The following is a 16,028-nucleotide window of genomic DNA, read 5'->3' as shown; positions in this document are numbered from 1 at the left end:
TGAGAGAGATACGTGAGAAACACTCATAAGCCATAGAACACCACCTAGTTTATATACTTATCTTCACATTATTTTTCCATGAACCCAACAGGCATCAGATTAGTGCGTCACACACACTGCACAACTTTCTTATTTGCTAAGAATCGATTCTTGAAAAGCAGTGTATATTTCTGCCCTGACATGTTTCCGTCCGCACTATTTGTTTCAAATTTAGTTTTCATTGTTCCTGCCACAACCGTGAGGACTAGCAACCACAGGCTTCCCACAAGACTTTGCTGCACACAAAAGGCCCACAGAAAATGGGATGATAAACCTACTTCTTATCACAACTGCTGGAGACTCCAGGGCAGGCCACGATTTCTGAGCCACTTTACAAATTCAGAATTCCTAGCATTAACAGGGTTTTCCCTATCAATTAATAAGATAGGGGCCATTGTCACCATTCACTGGGGAAGAGTCCCTCTTATCATTCCACTTATCTGCTATCCAAAGACGCTTCTTTGCAAGTTTGAGGGCAAAGGTATTTTAAAAGGGAGAGGGGTGGGGGAGAAGAGAGAGAGAAGGAAAATGTAAATTAATTCCTACCCCTTTCTAAGCTTCAGGTCGCTCTTCAGAAATGCACTTTATATCTGTAATGGGGGAAAAGAGAATAAAAAGTTAAGCTAAGTGTGTAGTGTGGAAAAAATATGTGAACCAGTATCCAGAAAGTTAAAAAGTGATGCAAATGTTTTTTTTTTAAAAAAAAAACCAAACCAACATTATTCATCTGGTAGCATGTCACATAGCTTTCCCCAACATAAAATGAATTGACACAAGCACACAAGCTTTGAGAACAGCACACAAGTTACACACCATGACTCCAGCTGTGCTGTAATAGACTTCTTTGTTTCCTACACAAATCTATCTGATGTTTGAGGCAGAAACATTGCATTCCACCTGTGTTTCAACTCACTACATCAGCCAGTACTGGGGGGTGGGGGGGCAGGAGGTACGAGAAAAAGGAATTTCTGCTGCAGAAGTTTCTATAAACACCAAGTTGGAAGCAAGTATGTTCTCAGGACATTTCCTGATAAATTGCCACCATCAACCCTAAAAAAACAGACTTATATGGAAGCGCATCACATTTTGAAAGTTACCTGTAACCAAGACTTCTATCCTACTAACCCAGCCACACTTTGCAGGGAGCAAATTCAACAAGACTTGCTTCTGAGTAATGATTATTAAGCTCATGATGTCATGTGCTGTTAACTTCTCAACTCTATGAAAGCATCCATTAAGGGAACGCAGGTCATAATTCTACAAATACGTAAGATACAGGAGTTTACCTATTAAGAATGTGATATGAAAATATTTCCGACGTTGAGCACAAAAGTTTAGTCTGATTTTAAGTTTGAGATACCCAGTGTGGCAATTTAAGAGGAAAAAAACATGGTTTTATTTTATTTACAAAAGGAAAGGAGAAAGAGGATGAATCCCTGATAGATGCACTTGGGTTAATTTTAGCATCCTTCTGTTTAGCTGCTTAGCAACACTTATCCTATGACCTTCTCCGCACCACCTACTTTCGCAAGGGATAACATGTATAACCTGAGAGAGCTAGCAATGATAGCCAGTTTTGACTAGCAGCGTAAAGCAGCCGATGCAAAAACCAGCTTTTACTACAAGCAAAAAAAAAAAAAAAAAAAGCAAAGAAAAGAAAGAAAAAGAAAAAACCAGGGAAGAGCATCTCTAATTATGACACCTTCAGTAACGGAAAAGCTGACGGGTAGATGCGGAAATGCATCTAGAGTACATAAATCACCTTGAAGAAATCCAGAAAACCCATAGGACTACAAGGGACATTTTGCAAAGGCCTGGAAGAGGGGAGGGGGAATGTTGAAACGCACTGTCTGCCCTTAGGCCAAAACAAGTTTGCTAAACCCACTACTAAGTCACAAGAGATTTTCCCACCTGAGGTTTTACTTTGGCAATCTCTAGAGACTCTCAGAAGTCCAAGCAAGGTTCATCATATGACGTAAAGATGCAAGGATGGGTGTCATCTATCTGGCTATTGAACAGGAAAGAGTGAGCTCTCTTGCAAATTGTTTTATTTTCAGAGCAGTTCAATAATCGGAAGTGTTCCGGTTTTTAAAACTTCGTATTAAAAACTGATTATAAGAGGGGGAGACAGTTTTATTAAATGGGCACGAATTAGCTGAAAATTTTCAGGTGGCTTTTCCCTAAGCTTGAAAGGTCTGCAAAATTTTACATTCACACAAACTTAACATACACCACGGTGTATACAGCTGGGATTTCTATAAGAGGCAGACACACACATACACAAGACATCAGTTTCTGGCCAATTGCCCTGAAACAATTAAAGCCATTAGGTGTGTCTTAAGCGAAGGATGAAAAGAAGTGTTGTGGTAACTTGATTGATTGGATGATGGAGCCATGCTGTTTCTGAGTTTCTAACACACAAAGGGGTCTATTCTCCCAGGGATGTACTTGCAACACCAGTTAATGCTAATGGGCATTATGCAGACACATCAAGAGGAGGTCTATACCCCTAAGCCTTCAAAGGGAAAATAAAACCCTAAAACAAATATGGCTTGTGTGACCATGAGTCACTGGGTCCATGTCTATCTCCCCCTGCATGCGCATATACACATATTCATCTGAGGAGAGAGAACCAAGCTGCTGAGGGCAACTTTTTTTAACCCTTCCCAAACTGCATCCAATTCCTCATGCCACCATACCCTTTTAAGGATATCAGCCAATAGTTAGTGGAAGGGTCCCAATTCCAGGAGTTACTGAAAAAGCAGCTATCTTAAAAGAGGCAAGCATCGGTGTGAAAAGCAGAGAGAATTAAGATTCCCCTTTTCGCACAGGCAATTTTTGTGCTGCCCAAAAGATGAGGAAAAACTGCATTAAACACGAGTGACCTTGTCCAAAAGGTAAGACATAAAAGGCAGTCAGAAAATGTAAAGTTTCAAGCACTTTTCCCTTGCCAGGAATCAACCAACTAACTTAACTGCCTTCTCAGGCTGAAGACACCAGGTTTATGCCCAGATGATAATATATACCTGCTACAGATTTCCCCCTCTTAGCACCAAAAACTGTGAAGAAAAAGGACCAATCCCATCTCAAGAGGAAAAACGAAGGGAAGTGCAACTCCGCCATCCTTTTCAAAGTCAGACAATTAAAAGTCAAGGAAATGGCATTTTAATGAGTTATTTTCTCCCCACCACCCAAGAAAAAACAAAAACCTAACCCCCCCCCCAATCTCCCCAGGAAGAGTGCAGTTTGGGTATTGCTCTGAAACCCCTGCCGAATTTGGGACTGTCCATCGGGACCTGGGCTCTCGTTCTCTCTCCTCGCCAGGCAAAGGAGCACAAATGTGCTGAGCTAAGAGAAACCGCTCTCCCCTCCTCTTTTATAACCCATCAAGGATGCATTGCAGAGCACTGGGAGAGGAGGGAGAGACAGATAGTGTAACGAAGAGGTAAGAAGAGGGGGTGGGGGGGGAGAGAGAGAGCCGGAGGGAGGGGAGGGCAGAGCCAGAGCAAACTTATCAACCCACATGACAAAGTTCAATCCACCTCCACCATCAACAAGCAGCGGCGGCGGCGGCTCCTCCTCCTCCTCCCTCTGCGAAAGTTTTCACAGCATCTCCAGCCTCCTCTCTCTCGCTGCTCTACTCTGCCCGGCAACGAGATGCCTCTCTTTGCCTGTTGCACAACTGCGAGCTAGAAAGCTGGAAGTTACTTTGGCCGAGGACGGAGGAGAGCAACCACCACGTTTTCCATGGCTGCTCTTCACCCACATACACCCACACACACAAAAAGCACCTTCTCTCTCTCCCTCGGTTAAATAAAGGCAACAGCAAGCGAGCCCAACGGCAGGGAAAAGTTTGAGCAAGGGCAGAAAAAAAGTTTGATCAAGTTGCAAAGAGCGGCGAGAAAATCTCTCTCTTTTTTTTCCAAACTCGCTCCATGTTTGCATGGGTGTGGGGAGGTCATAAAAGATCGGGTGGGTGTTTATTTTTTCCTCTCCCCCTCTTTCTTTTCCCTTTTTAAGTTCCCAAAGAAAGGAGAGACATCATCTCTTTCTTTTTGCATCCACAATCTTTTAAGGGGGGGAAACGGGGGGGGGAGGGTGGCGGGGCAGGGAAATACGTCTTTCGACCAAGGGCGGAGGAGAGAGAGAAACCTTTCCCCCGCTGCTTCTTAGCAACGATTAAGGTCGCAGTTTCCTAAGAGACGAGTCCCGACTAGTCTGCATTAACACGGAGAGAGGAGAGAGGAGAAGAGGGGGGAGCAGGGAGGGGGGGCGCTTTTAGAGAAGTTTTGGATGTAGCAATTGTGGGGGGATAGAAGGGGGTGGGAGAGTTAATAGCCTCGTTGTTGTTCGTAATCCGAAAGGGTCGATTAAAAGGATTAAAAAGAGATGCGAGAAGAATCTTTTTTTAAAAAAATAACCACAGAAAAAGAGAGAGACCTGGACCAGTTAAGTTCAGAATTCGACGCAGAAGTAAAAGAAGAAAACAGAAGTAAATAGGACACGCGACACATTTTCCCAGGTTCGGACGCACGCGGGGCTCCTTCCTGTACTCGTGACGATGCGTGTGTGCGTTTCCTCCTATAATCCATTGGAAGGGGTGGGGGGAGAGAAAGATGTCCCTCGGACCCAGTACAACGGGGGGGGGGGGGAGAGAAAAGGAAGCGCAGATACCCTCCCGCACATACGCATACACATACCCCAAAGGACCATAAAACACGCCGAACCCTTCCAAAGTATTCAAGGAGGAAAGGAGAAGGATGACGCGCGCGCACCTTTGCTGAAGGCCAAGCGAGAGAGAGAGAAGCAGAACTGATCTTGTGAAGGCTCCAACCTCTCCCTCTCTCTCCCCCCCCCCATCCCCGAGGGTGAAGGGGAGGGGAGGGCAAAGGGAACGAGAAGTACCAAAGTACAATTATATATATATTAAAAGGGAGCGACAGAAACGACACACACACAGATGCTTCCAGCAACCGCCCTTGCGAACAAGGAGGGGGAAAAGTTAGCAGATGCCCAAAAGAGAGAGAGAGAGGAAAAAGAGACCAAAGCGTCTGGTGGGGGGTTGGGGGGGGGGAAGAGTTGTACCTTGAGAGAGAGTCGACTCCACTTCAACTTAGAGGGGAGCTACTTCGCTCCCCATCATCTTCAAATCATAAAAGCTTTTCCCTCTCTCGCACAACCCCAACGCAACAGCAAAAAAATTGCTGGAGAAGGAAGAGGAGAGCGAGCCGGAGGAGGATGTAGTTGCAGGGAGCGGAGGCCAATTGGGTTAAAAGATGCTTCTCCTTCTCGCAGGCCCATCCAAATCGTTGGTTAAAAATAAACTTTGCAGTAGGAGGGGAGGGAGAGAGATGATCTGGATGAATTCCTGAGCTCAGACGGTTTAATATGGATGAGCATCAGGTCCTGCAGGCAACAGGCTGCAACGGGTGTTGCTGGTTGGTACAGTTTGCAACACGGAAGGAGCGGTGGGGGGAGCCGAGAAGGGGAGGCAGGGAGGAGCGGGGGATGGGAAAGAGAGAGAGAGAGAAAACGCTGCCCCAACTCAGCAGCAGCATCTGCTCGGCACCACTGCCAACCAACTTTTCAGAAACTTTCCTCCACGACACACACACACAAAAAGCAAACAAAAAAAAAACCCACCCGGCCACCTCTCGCTCCCTCCCCAAACGCTACATTTGCAACACCAGCAAGAGAGTCGCGCCGCTTGAAAAAGGGGGGCACTTTCTACCTTTCGCCGCAAGTGTCCTCCTTCCTCATCCCCACCCATCCATCCGCACGTTCGTAAGGGGGGGAAAAGTTTCTTTGCACGCCTCGGAAGCTCCCCCGGGCAGCTTCGCTCCCAAGCTGCGCCTTTCCTCTCTCCTCCTTTCCAAGAGGCGCAGGTAGAAAGTCGCCCTCCTGGCATCAGCCTCGCCTACTTACGTCGGACTTGCTCCGGGCTGGGCTGCCTGGCTCCAGCCAGGATGGAAAGCGGCGAGGATGGTGATGAGGATGATGATGATGATGATGCACGGCCGCCCCCACACCTCCCTCACCCGACCCCCCCCCCCCGCACGCCACTCCAAAAAAAAAAGTTAAGGATAATAACCGGGAAAGGCCGGGGACGCGCAATTACCAAAGGAAAGCAAAAGTTTCCGGAGGGAGGAGGGGGGGAGAGCGAGCAGCAGCCGAATTCAAAATGGCGTTTCGATGGATGTGCAAAGTTCATCAACTCCCCCAGAACTTCCCTTCGTCCTCTCCTCCCTCCCGGAGGAGGATGAGGCGAAGCCGAGGAGCCCTCCGGCCCGGCAGCGGCGCCCGACGGTGCCCCCAGTCCCCCACCCCGCACCGCACCGCGCGCCCCCGCTCACCCTCCGAGGCAGGCGCATCACGTGTGGCTCCGGCCAGGCTCCCGGGGACGTGTTACTCAGCCAGGCTGCTGCTGCTGCCGCCGCCGCCTCTTGCAAGCGGTAGCATCCCTATCTCGCTCGCTCCCTCTCCTCCTCGCCTGGGAGGGGCTCTGCTCCTCGCAGCAGAGAAGTGAGTAAAAAACTTTTCTCCTTCCTCCTCCTCCCAGTTGCACGGAGCCAGCTCAGCCTCCTCCTGCTGCTCCTCGCTTAAGCAACTTTTTGCTAACCATCGGGACAAAAGTCCAACTAATCTTGCAATAAGAAATAACTCCCCCCCACCCCTCTCTTTTGCTTGCTTGTTCTCCTCCTCCTCCTCTCCCCCCCCCCCTCCGCCACACACACACACACGCAAAGGATGGTGGAAAGAGGGAAGTTTCCAGACTAGAAAGTCTCTCGGTGGTAAAGTACCATCTGGCTGTTGCTGCTGCTCCCCTCCATTACAGGCTTGCAGTTGCAAGGAGGAAGCGCCGCCGCCGCCGCCGCTGCGCAGAGAGAGGCAGTTGAGTGTTAGGGACTGATAAAGCGCTAGGGATGCAGACGGTGCAGTATCGTCTTTGAAGGGATCGCCCGCTGCCTGTCTCGAGCTGCTTAATCCATTGTCAACCAGGTGCCGCGCATTCAGCTCTCTCTCTCTCCCGTCTAATTAACGAGAAAGGCAGAGAGAAGCCCCACGTCGTGGCTGCTGCTGCTGCTGCTGCTGCTGCCGCCTTCCAGCCTGGAGCGGATGGAGCAACAAGTCCCAGCAATTAGCAATACACTTGCAACCTTAGGCATGAAAGCCCTGGGTGGCGGCGGCGGCGGCGGCGGGCATCCCTTCCGTGTCACCAGTTGCTCCACCATCCAGACGAAGAAGGAGGCGCGGGGAGGCCTACACAAACACACGCAGCCCTCCTAGGTTTAGGCTGATTGAACACCTGGCAATTAAAACGCAGACAATGGTGGTTGTAAATAATGCTCCTGAGGCATAAGGTAGGCCCAGACTCCTGGATATTTTGAGAAGGATGCTAGTGGATTTTTTTAAAAAATCCTCTGTTTAAGAAATCTGGTACCAGCCATCTCCCCCTCCCCCCCAAAAAAAGCCCCTAAAGTCAGATTTATAAAAAAATAAATAAATCCCTCTATCAAATTAATTTCTGATTGGTTGGGGGTTGGTTTTTACTGTAGCACAGGGTGGTCCATCGCCCCTGCTTTTTTTGTAAGTAGGATATGACCAAACACTTAATCTCCAAGCGTACAGCAGAATCCTAAGCACATTTGCTCACATGCAGAGTCCAATAGGTCTTAGTCCCAAATAAATATGCAGAGGATTGTGGCCTTAACTTGGCTTTGAGACCATTGAAAAATATGGAATTTGTTCCTGCTCGTTCTTTGCTTCCACATTTCCCCTCCCTGCTCTACTTGACAAGCAAGTAAAAAGTAGCCCATCACTTAGTGCTCATCCAGACAAAACTGTTTGGTCCTCTGAATCAAAACACTCTTGGAGGTGACCTTGAGTTCTAGTTTTGGCATAACTATATAAACAGGTATACAGCCCCGGAAGCATTGTTATTTCTGGTTTTTAATAACATTTTTGCTATACTTTATTATTAGCTTTGAGTGCTAGGTTTAACAGCTTTCCTTGGGCCCGGATGCTGCTGAACTGCAACTTCCATCGTCCCTGACCATTGGCCATGCTGGCGGGGGCTGATAGAAGTTGTAAACCCAACAACATCTGGAGGGCCACAGGTTGCCCATCTTACAAAATGTCTGACAAAACACTGCAATCTGGAGTGTTGCTGTTCAGGTTTCCAGATGTTTCATTCCCCCACTCCTTCTGGTCCGGTTTCGGCGGAAACATTCCAGAAAATGAATTTGCTCTCGGTATATAGAATATTTGCACGGCCGATTCTGGATGCTTTAAGAGCAGCTGTGCTCAGAATATGAGGCAGGTATGAGTGGAGAGTCAATGACAGAAGAGAAGGCTTGTTCTCTGGCAGCTCCAGTTAAGATGGGGTTTTTTTTGGAAGAAAGCTGGGACAGACTTAGGCCTCAGGGACCTTGATGTGCTGAGAGCCTGAGCGAGCAAGACAGGGCTAGCTAGATCCACAGTCTGCCTGCCTCTATAGGAGGCAGCTTCCAATTTTCCATGTGCCTTCCTGACTAGTGGTTGGAACAGGAAGCAACTCACACTGAAATTCCTCCTAAAGGAAAGAATCGGGGCAGGTTGGACCAGGAAACGGAAGCAACTCGTGGAGAATTCTTTCCAAGGCAGGGGGGGAGCACACCAGATTTTTTTGGGACTGCAACTCCCATCATCCATGACCATTGGCCAAATTGGCTGGGACGGATGGAAGATGGAGTGCGGAACATCTGGAGGGGACCACATTTGCTAGTTTTACACCCAAAGTGAAGGCATCTCAGGTAACAGCATGATTCTCCTACTGCCTGCCATAGTCCAGGAGCACAATAGCCTATCTCTTATTATGGATACACCTTTTGCCGCTATCACACCTGCTTGCTCTCCTTCCAAACCTCCCAGCTTTTAGAAACTGCTCTTAGGGGCAGAAATATATCTTTGTGGGCTTCCAGTCTTTCCCTTCCTGCCTAAATTCCTTCTGGGGATGCCAGGAGGAAAAAGAGCTCAGTTTCCAGGCAGTACCAGGGAGAGGAGGAAAGGAATCTTCCTCTTGCTGTGGCATGATTCAGTGTGTATCCCGTCCTCCACCCTTCTGAGGAAACCGCATGGGGAGCTGAGCCAAGCCTGGGCTATGCCAGGGAGCGGCTATGCTGTTACCTGGGATGCCTTCGCTTTCCCCCCTTTCCCTCCTAAGGAAACTGAGCAGTGCTAGGGAAGTCCCTGGTCCCTCCTCTCTCACAAGCAGCAGGTGCTCATCTAAGGGAAGGGAAACAGGTGAGCCAGAAGGGAAGTTGAGGCCGGGGTGTGCAAATGGAAAGAGAAATGCCTCTCTCTTTATCCACCAAGAGGAAAGTTAGAGCTGGGGGTGTTATTAGGACACCTCCTACGCCACATAATTACATTCCAAGACGCGGCATGTTTAAGTGAAATTGCGTATATTTGAAACAACGTTGGGAAAAGTCTGAAAACACCCCACCCCATTCTGCCCCTTTTGGGGATGTTTTTGGGTCTCTTCTGGGTTCGGTGCAGTCACACACAAATCGGATGCACCTAAAACGGTTGCTGCCTTTTTCATTGATTTTAATAATTTTCTAAATTTCATTGTTTTGTTCATATAAATTCTATGACAGAAATAAACACAACTTCTGACCGGCTGCACAGAAACACAAGCTGCTAACACAGTGTCAAAGTTCCATGTTAAAAAAAAAAGATCTCAAGAGGGCAGCTCATGTTGACAGTTCTAGTATTTAAATTATCTTCTGGGACAGCAAAGCAAAGCACTCACTTAGTTCCTGAATGCACAAGGAAGCAGCAGTTAATGGAATATAATCCAATGGCGTGTGACAGCTTTTTCCAACCTGGTGCCCTCGACGTGTTTTGAGATACAACTCCCATTGGTCGCATCCAACACTACTGTTTGGCAAAGGTTCACATACGGTACATATCATTTAGCTGCAGGGTGGGTATCCTACAATTTCTTGCTCCCTTGAATTTTGCCCACTCTTGCAGGAACCTTGCACCCACCAAACATGACATTCAGCTGCAGGTTAGCTTATATTTGCTTCAGTATCTTACAAACAGATGCCATATACTGTATATTGTTTGGGAAATGTATAGTGTGGGGGAAATAACAGAGATTGATTCTATTATAAATTAATCAGTAAAGGGGCAGGTGATTAAAGATTAACTGCTTGGTATATACTGTCATACATTTAATTCTGCTACATAATTCTGCATCCAGTAATAGTTTCAGGATGCAATTATTATAATTATAGTGTCAGGCAAAAGGAGAGACTTTAAATAATTGCTTACGGTGAATTCAGATGATCCAAGGGATAGTTACAGTTGTCATAGGGTATCTGGTTAACTGAAGCTTTCACAAGAGGTTAATCGGCGGTGTCATTTTGTCTTCTAAGAACAATAGCTTACAATGAGAAGGAACTTCCTTCATGATACGGTTATCCCCATTTGGGAAGGGGACCCACTAAGGGCATCTCGCCCAAGGACTCGTCAAAACCTAGAGCCATTGTTGGTTCTTCCAAAAGCTATTGGCCCAAGGGGAACCTCCATCATGTGAGGAACTATGTGCTTAAATATCGAATACCGAAAAGCAACTTCAGAGTGGTAGCCATGTTGCAACAAATCAAAGAGTCTTGCGGCACCTTCAAGATCAGCACACAGGGCAAGGATGGCAATGTGGTACCCTCCCGATGTTTCTGGACTGCAACACCCATCATTCCTACCACTGGCAATGCTGGCTGGGGCTGATGGGAGTTGAGGAGTCCCCCAAAAAACAGCTGGAAAGCCCCACATTGACTATCTCTGTGTCAGGAGACCTAAGCTTTTGTGGGCTACAGACCGCTTCATAAGATGCACAATGTTTGTCTTCAGCCAGTGGGTTTACATGGGCATATAGGGGCGAAATGCAAAGAGTGGAATCAAATGTTCGTGAAATGTAAAAAACACGTTCTGTGACATTCAGTTAAATGTATGGTGAATAAGCACAGCCACCATCAAGAACAACAGGAACTACATTGTGATAACGCAATTATCCTAGATTTGCATTGTAGTGAACGGCTATCTCTGGCATCCTCTTGATAGTCAAACGCCACCAGGCCCAGCTGATCAGTAGTTGATTAGCCAAGCGCTGCCACCATTCACAACAGAAGTAACAACTTGACAATAACACAAATTATCCTAGATTTGCATTGAAGGGAACGGCTAAGACTTAAATCACATTGACTTCTGACAATCATCGTTTTTATAAAGACACTACTTGAGCCGAAGAATTGATATCCTGATCCAGGAAGACAAATTCTGATGACTGCATGCTGTTTGACTGTAGAGCAGAGGCGGGGATCCAGTAGCCTTTCAGATGTGGTTAGATTAGAACTCCCAACGTCCTTGACTGTCTTTTGACTATAATGGCCGGGGCTGATTGGAATCCAACAACATCTGGAAGGTCAATGCTTCGCGATCTGTGCTGTTTTAGAGAGCTGAAAGTGACATGTTAGAGCTATTATTATCTGAGGCATGCACACACTTATTCCTTTTTGTTCCACTATCATTTCTGCTCAAGCAGGTCTGGCAGCTTTCGATGCACCGCGAAAATCTAAAAGGCCTGTTTGACCAAGGAATACAGTGAGAAGACAACAGAGGGCTTTATCGTTGCTACTTTCACCTTTGCGGAAAGGGAAGCAACTACTTTTCATCTCCAGCCTTTGTGCCCATACTCCTAAATTCTACATCATGTCATAAGAGGAGAAGGAAGAAGTTGTGAGAGAAGAGCAAATAGGAAGTAGCAAGGCTTGTGTCTGTTAGGCCTGGGGGGAAGTGAGACAGCAACCAGGAAAAAGAGTGAATGTGCATGGGTAGTTTTGTGCGAGAAGGGCAGAGCATGTGGAAACCACTAAAGGGAGAAAGAAGACAGAACTCACAGTAGGAGTGTGGCCTTGGCAGCTGCTAGGAGAGGGGAGTGCATTTAATCTTCCTCGAGTAACACTCAAGGTATTTTCCACATTTGCTCATGGTGATGGGGCAGGGAAATAAATGGCAGTCTAATCCGATACATGTCTACTCAGAAGAAAGCCCAAAGAATACAGTTGCCCAGGTGACTATAAACAGGATCGCAGCCAGATTTTAATATGAAAGAAGCTTCTTGTGCAATTATTTTTTAAACTAAAGGTTGTGCAAAGGTAGAGTTTTAACCACCATCACCACAGGAATATGGGAGGAGAACCTTTACCTGTTGCTTTTCTTTCCTCTACTGCACCATTGTTTAATAGTAAGAGGAATCCAGCAATTTATTTGTTTTTTTGATGTCTGAACCTGACTTTCCCCTGATCTGGGTCACCAGAGTCTTTCCTAGGCATCATAGCTCCTTTGAACAGTTTTAAAATAACTTTATTGTTGATAGCTAATAAAAAGCAGATAATTAAAACACGTGTGGCAAGGATAAGTTCAACAGACATGCTTTACCTCTGTCACTGTCGGCCTGATCCTGTGCATATAATTCGGATGTAAGCTCTGTTGTAGTCAGCTTCTCCCAGGTAAGGAGAAGCAATATGAATGCCATCTTACACAGTGCATTACAATTGCTACAACAGGCCAAAACAAAAACAAAAACTAATGGTCCGCTAATACCCTCAGTACTTTTCAAGCAGACTGGGGTTGCAGGGTGGGAACCACCGGCATATGGAACTTCAGACTGAGATGCGGGGAGAAATCCTTTGCCACTTGTGAGCCTCGGAACCCTTAACTGAAGGTAAACTTAGTCCAGGCTGGTTCTGGCAATCCGGTACGGTGGTAGAAGCTGTGTGCTGAGGCCTGTGTAAACCATCTCTAGATAAGTGGTTCTCATATTCCATAGGCCTTGAACACCTTTGCAAATAATCCAATCTATCTGAGCCTGCAGACTTGCACAAGTGTTCATACCTGTGTCCTCTCCCACAATCCACTACCTGTACCCTGTGAAGAGGAAAAGGAGCGAGGGAGAGGCTGAACACAACGGCGTGTTTGATTCTTGGCACAATTTAAAGTGCTGCTTATGACCGATAAAGTCCTAGATGCTTTGCGATCAGGTTACCTGAAGGGCAGCTCCCCCCCCCCATATGAACCTACCTGAGTTTCGAGCCCTGCTAACTTCTGGGTGGCAACTGGGGAGAGGGCCTTTTCAGTGTCTGCACCCAGGCTCTGGAATTCGCTTCTCGGGAAGAACCGTTTCAGCTCCTTCCACGACAACCTTCTGCAAGCCAATAATAAAAATGCTATTGTTTAGGTGGGCCTCTGAACTGAGTTGTTTTAAGTGGGCACATAACGCAGCAAAGTGCAATTTCAGTTTAAACAAACATGCCACACTCCCATAGCACTTCCATCACAATTCAGTTCTTAACCTGCACACACACATTTACATCTGCTATACCTGTTGCAAATGCATTAGTTTCTGTATCCTTATCTTCCACCCCAAAGCTCAATGCAGCAAACTTACGAGGTGTATTCAGCACAGAGAGAGCAAAATGACTGGTGAAATACCACATAGCTTCATGGCTGAGTAAGACCTCAACCCAAATGTTCCTGGTCCAACCTGTTCTCTATTATATCACGCTGACTCTCTCTATCATCACCCAACTTTCTACCGCAAGTTGTTTCCAGAATGACCAGGAGAAGCAGGGAAATACATTGTGCCTTTTCACCTGTCTCATAGCAGTGGCTACGAGGCAGAACAGAATAAGCTTGCATAGTAACTTTGGGACCAGTAATTCATACCCTCCAACTATTCTCCAATGAAACTAGGGACGTCCTATTCCAATAATGTTATTATATATACGCCACCCATCTGACTGGGTTGTCCCAGCCACTCTGGATGACTTCCAACAAATATAAAAACATAACGTTTAAAAAACATTTAAAAAATATTCCCTATACAAAGCTGCCTTTAGATGTATTATCTTATCTCCTTATCTCCTTGGCTCGGGGGTCACATAACTTCATACCCTCCAACATTTCTCCGATGAAAATAAGAGCGCCCTAAGAGAAAGCAGAGCATTCTGGGATCAAATCAGAAACCAAGACAGGACTGCCCCTGGAAAATAAGGGCACTTGGAGGGTTTGGAAGTTTGCCCTCCAACAGACCCTTGGAGGCCTGGAAACTTGCTCTTTCCTCCCCCCTAGCATGGAAAGGAGGAGAAGAGTTGAAACCAATGCATTCTTCTAGCTTTGCCCACTCATCAAAGGTGAATAACAACAGCTTCAGGCAGGGAATTTGCCAATCTCACTGCCCAAGTGATTGAACTTGATGTGCCTGGGACCAGGAGGTTTTCCTGAGTCTTTGCATAGCTGTTCCAAGTGCTGCCACACTGTTTGGCCACCACAGTATGGAAACAAATTCCCAAAGAGGAGTAAATTAAGTGTTTGTTTTAGGGATCGCTACCCTGTCCTTCAAATGCATTTGCAGGGCGGTTTACAAAATAGGTTTTAAAAAACAAAAACGAAATCCTAGAAGCAGTAAATCTAAAAGCAGCATCGTAAAGCCATCTTATTTATTTATGTTATATGCCGCCTTCGAGCATAAAATTCTCCTGAAGAAGAAGAGAAGAGTTTGGATTTGATATCCCGCTTTATCACTACCCGAAGGAGCCTCAAAGCGGATAACATTCTCCTTTCCCTTCCTCCCCCACAACAAACACTCTGTGAGATGAGTGGGGTTGAGAGACTTCAAAGAAGTGTGACCAGCCCAAGGTCACCCAGCAGCTGCATGTGGAGGAGCAGAGATGTGAACTCAGTTCACCAGATTACGAGACTACTGCTCTTAACCACTACACCACACTGGTGTAGTGATGGAGATGAGATTAAAACAGATTAGACGCAAAGGCCTGGGAAAATTATATCTGGAGCCAAAAAACATCAAAGGTGAACAGGTGATACACATGAATTGTGGATGAGAAATATAAGTCTTACCTTGATTTAGGGAGCAATCCTGTAGCCCCTGGGAGGGCGGTTGAGAGGGAGCCATAGGATACCATGGAGCTCCTTGCTCAAAGTCAGAGAGGGATTTCCAAAGTCAAAGACCTTCTCATTGCAACAGCAGAAAGCTTCACTGCCAGTGCTCCTTATGCCTTCAGTGGGGGTTGAGAAGGAGTGAGTTAGGGAGTACTGGAGATTTTGAATCCAACATGAGCCTGGATTCACCAGGCTACTTAACTGCACTTAAGAACACTAACCAGCTAGCATTTTACTCCACCAAACAGTAAAACAGTAGTAATGGAGTCTGAAAAGGCAGTCAAATCAATATAGGCCTGACTACATGAACAATGTGGGGAACCTCTGGCCCTCCAGGTGTTGCTGAACTACAACTCCCATCATAATGAGAGCCAGTGTGGTGTAGTGGTTAAGAGCGGTAGACTCGTAATCTGGTAAACTGGGTTCGATTCCCCGCTCCTCCACATGCAGCTGCTGGGTGACCTTGGGCTCTGAAGTCTCTCAGCCCCACTCACCTCACAGCGTGTTTGTTGTGGGGGAGGAAGGGAAAGGAGATTGTTAGCCGCTTTGAGACTCCTTCGGGTAGTGATAAAGCGGGGTATCAAATCCAAACTCTTCTTCTTCTTCTCTCCAGCGGTTCAGAGGTTCTCTTCCAGCTGTGTCTGGAGACACCTGAGACTGAACCCAGGACCTTCCACTCTACCACCGAACACCTGCCTTGCCAACACAGGAGAGTCACATGAGAACTGTGCTGGCATCACAGGCCGGACCAGGGCTGTATCATTACACTTGGGTTCTGACTCTTCTACATTATTTCTTCATATGTACTCTGACATGGTGTATGGGGTGTTAGGGGAGGGAGTAATACCTTCCGGGGTAGTTTGCCCACCTTTGGTCCCCTTAGGGTAGTGATAAAGTGGGATATCAAATCCAAATCCAGTCTCTGGACATTGCCCATGCTTCCTGCAGCTGATGGGAGTTGTAGTTCAGCAGCATCTGGTGGG

The 16,028-nt window shown here is 46.7% G+C and overlaps 1 protein-coding gene across 21 annotated transcripts in view; it reads right to left on the bottom strand.

Moving 5' to 3' along the window:
* RREB1 (ras responsive element binding protein 1) overlaps positions 1–7,071 on the bottom strand; it is a 122,855-nt gene extending 115,784 nt beyond the window's left edge. For 4 of the 21 annotated variants that reach the window (XM_028737789.2, XM_077933304.1, XM_028737781.2 and 1 more), the window contains exons 1-2: positions 6,393–6,710; positions 586–629 (exon numbers count right to left, since the gene is read on the bottom strand). The gene's annotated coding sequence lies outside the window, so the exon portion shown is untranslated. Of the gene's footprint in view, positions 1–585; positions 630–4,739; positions 4,760–5,124; positions 5,488–5,770; positions 5,917–5,964; positions 6,068–6,157; positions 6,350–6,392; positions 6,711–6,839 lie in introns of those variants that run through there. The other 17 variants (XM_028737793.2, XM_028737785.2, XM_028737802.2 and 14 more) reach the window with 8 other exon arrangements.
* Between the last annotated feature and the right edge of the window lie 8,957 nt (positions 7,072–16,028).

The sequence above is a fragment of the Podarcis muralis genome, chromosome 8 (genome assembly GCF_964188315.1).
Source record: "Podarcis muralis chromosome 8, rPodMur119.hap1.1, whole genome shotgun sequence".
In the NCBI taxonomy this organism is placed as follows: Eukaryota; Metazoa; Chordata; class Lepidosauria; order Squamata; family Lacertidae; genus Podarcis; species Podarcis muralis.
Note: the sequence above shows the minus strand (reverse complement) of the source record. Positions and strands in the feature narration are given on the sequence as shown.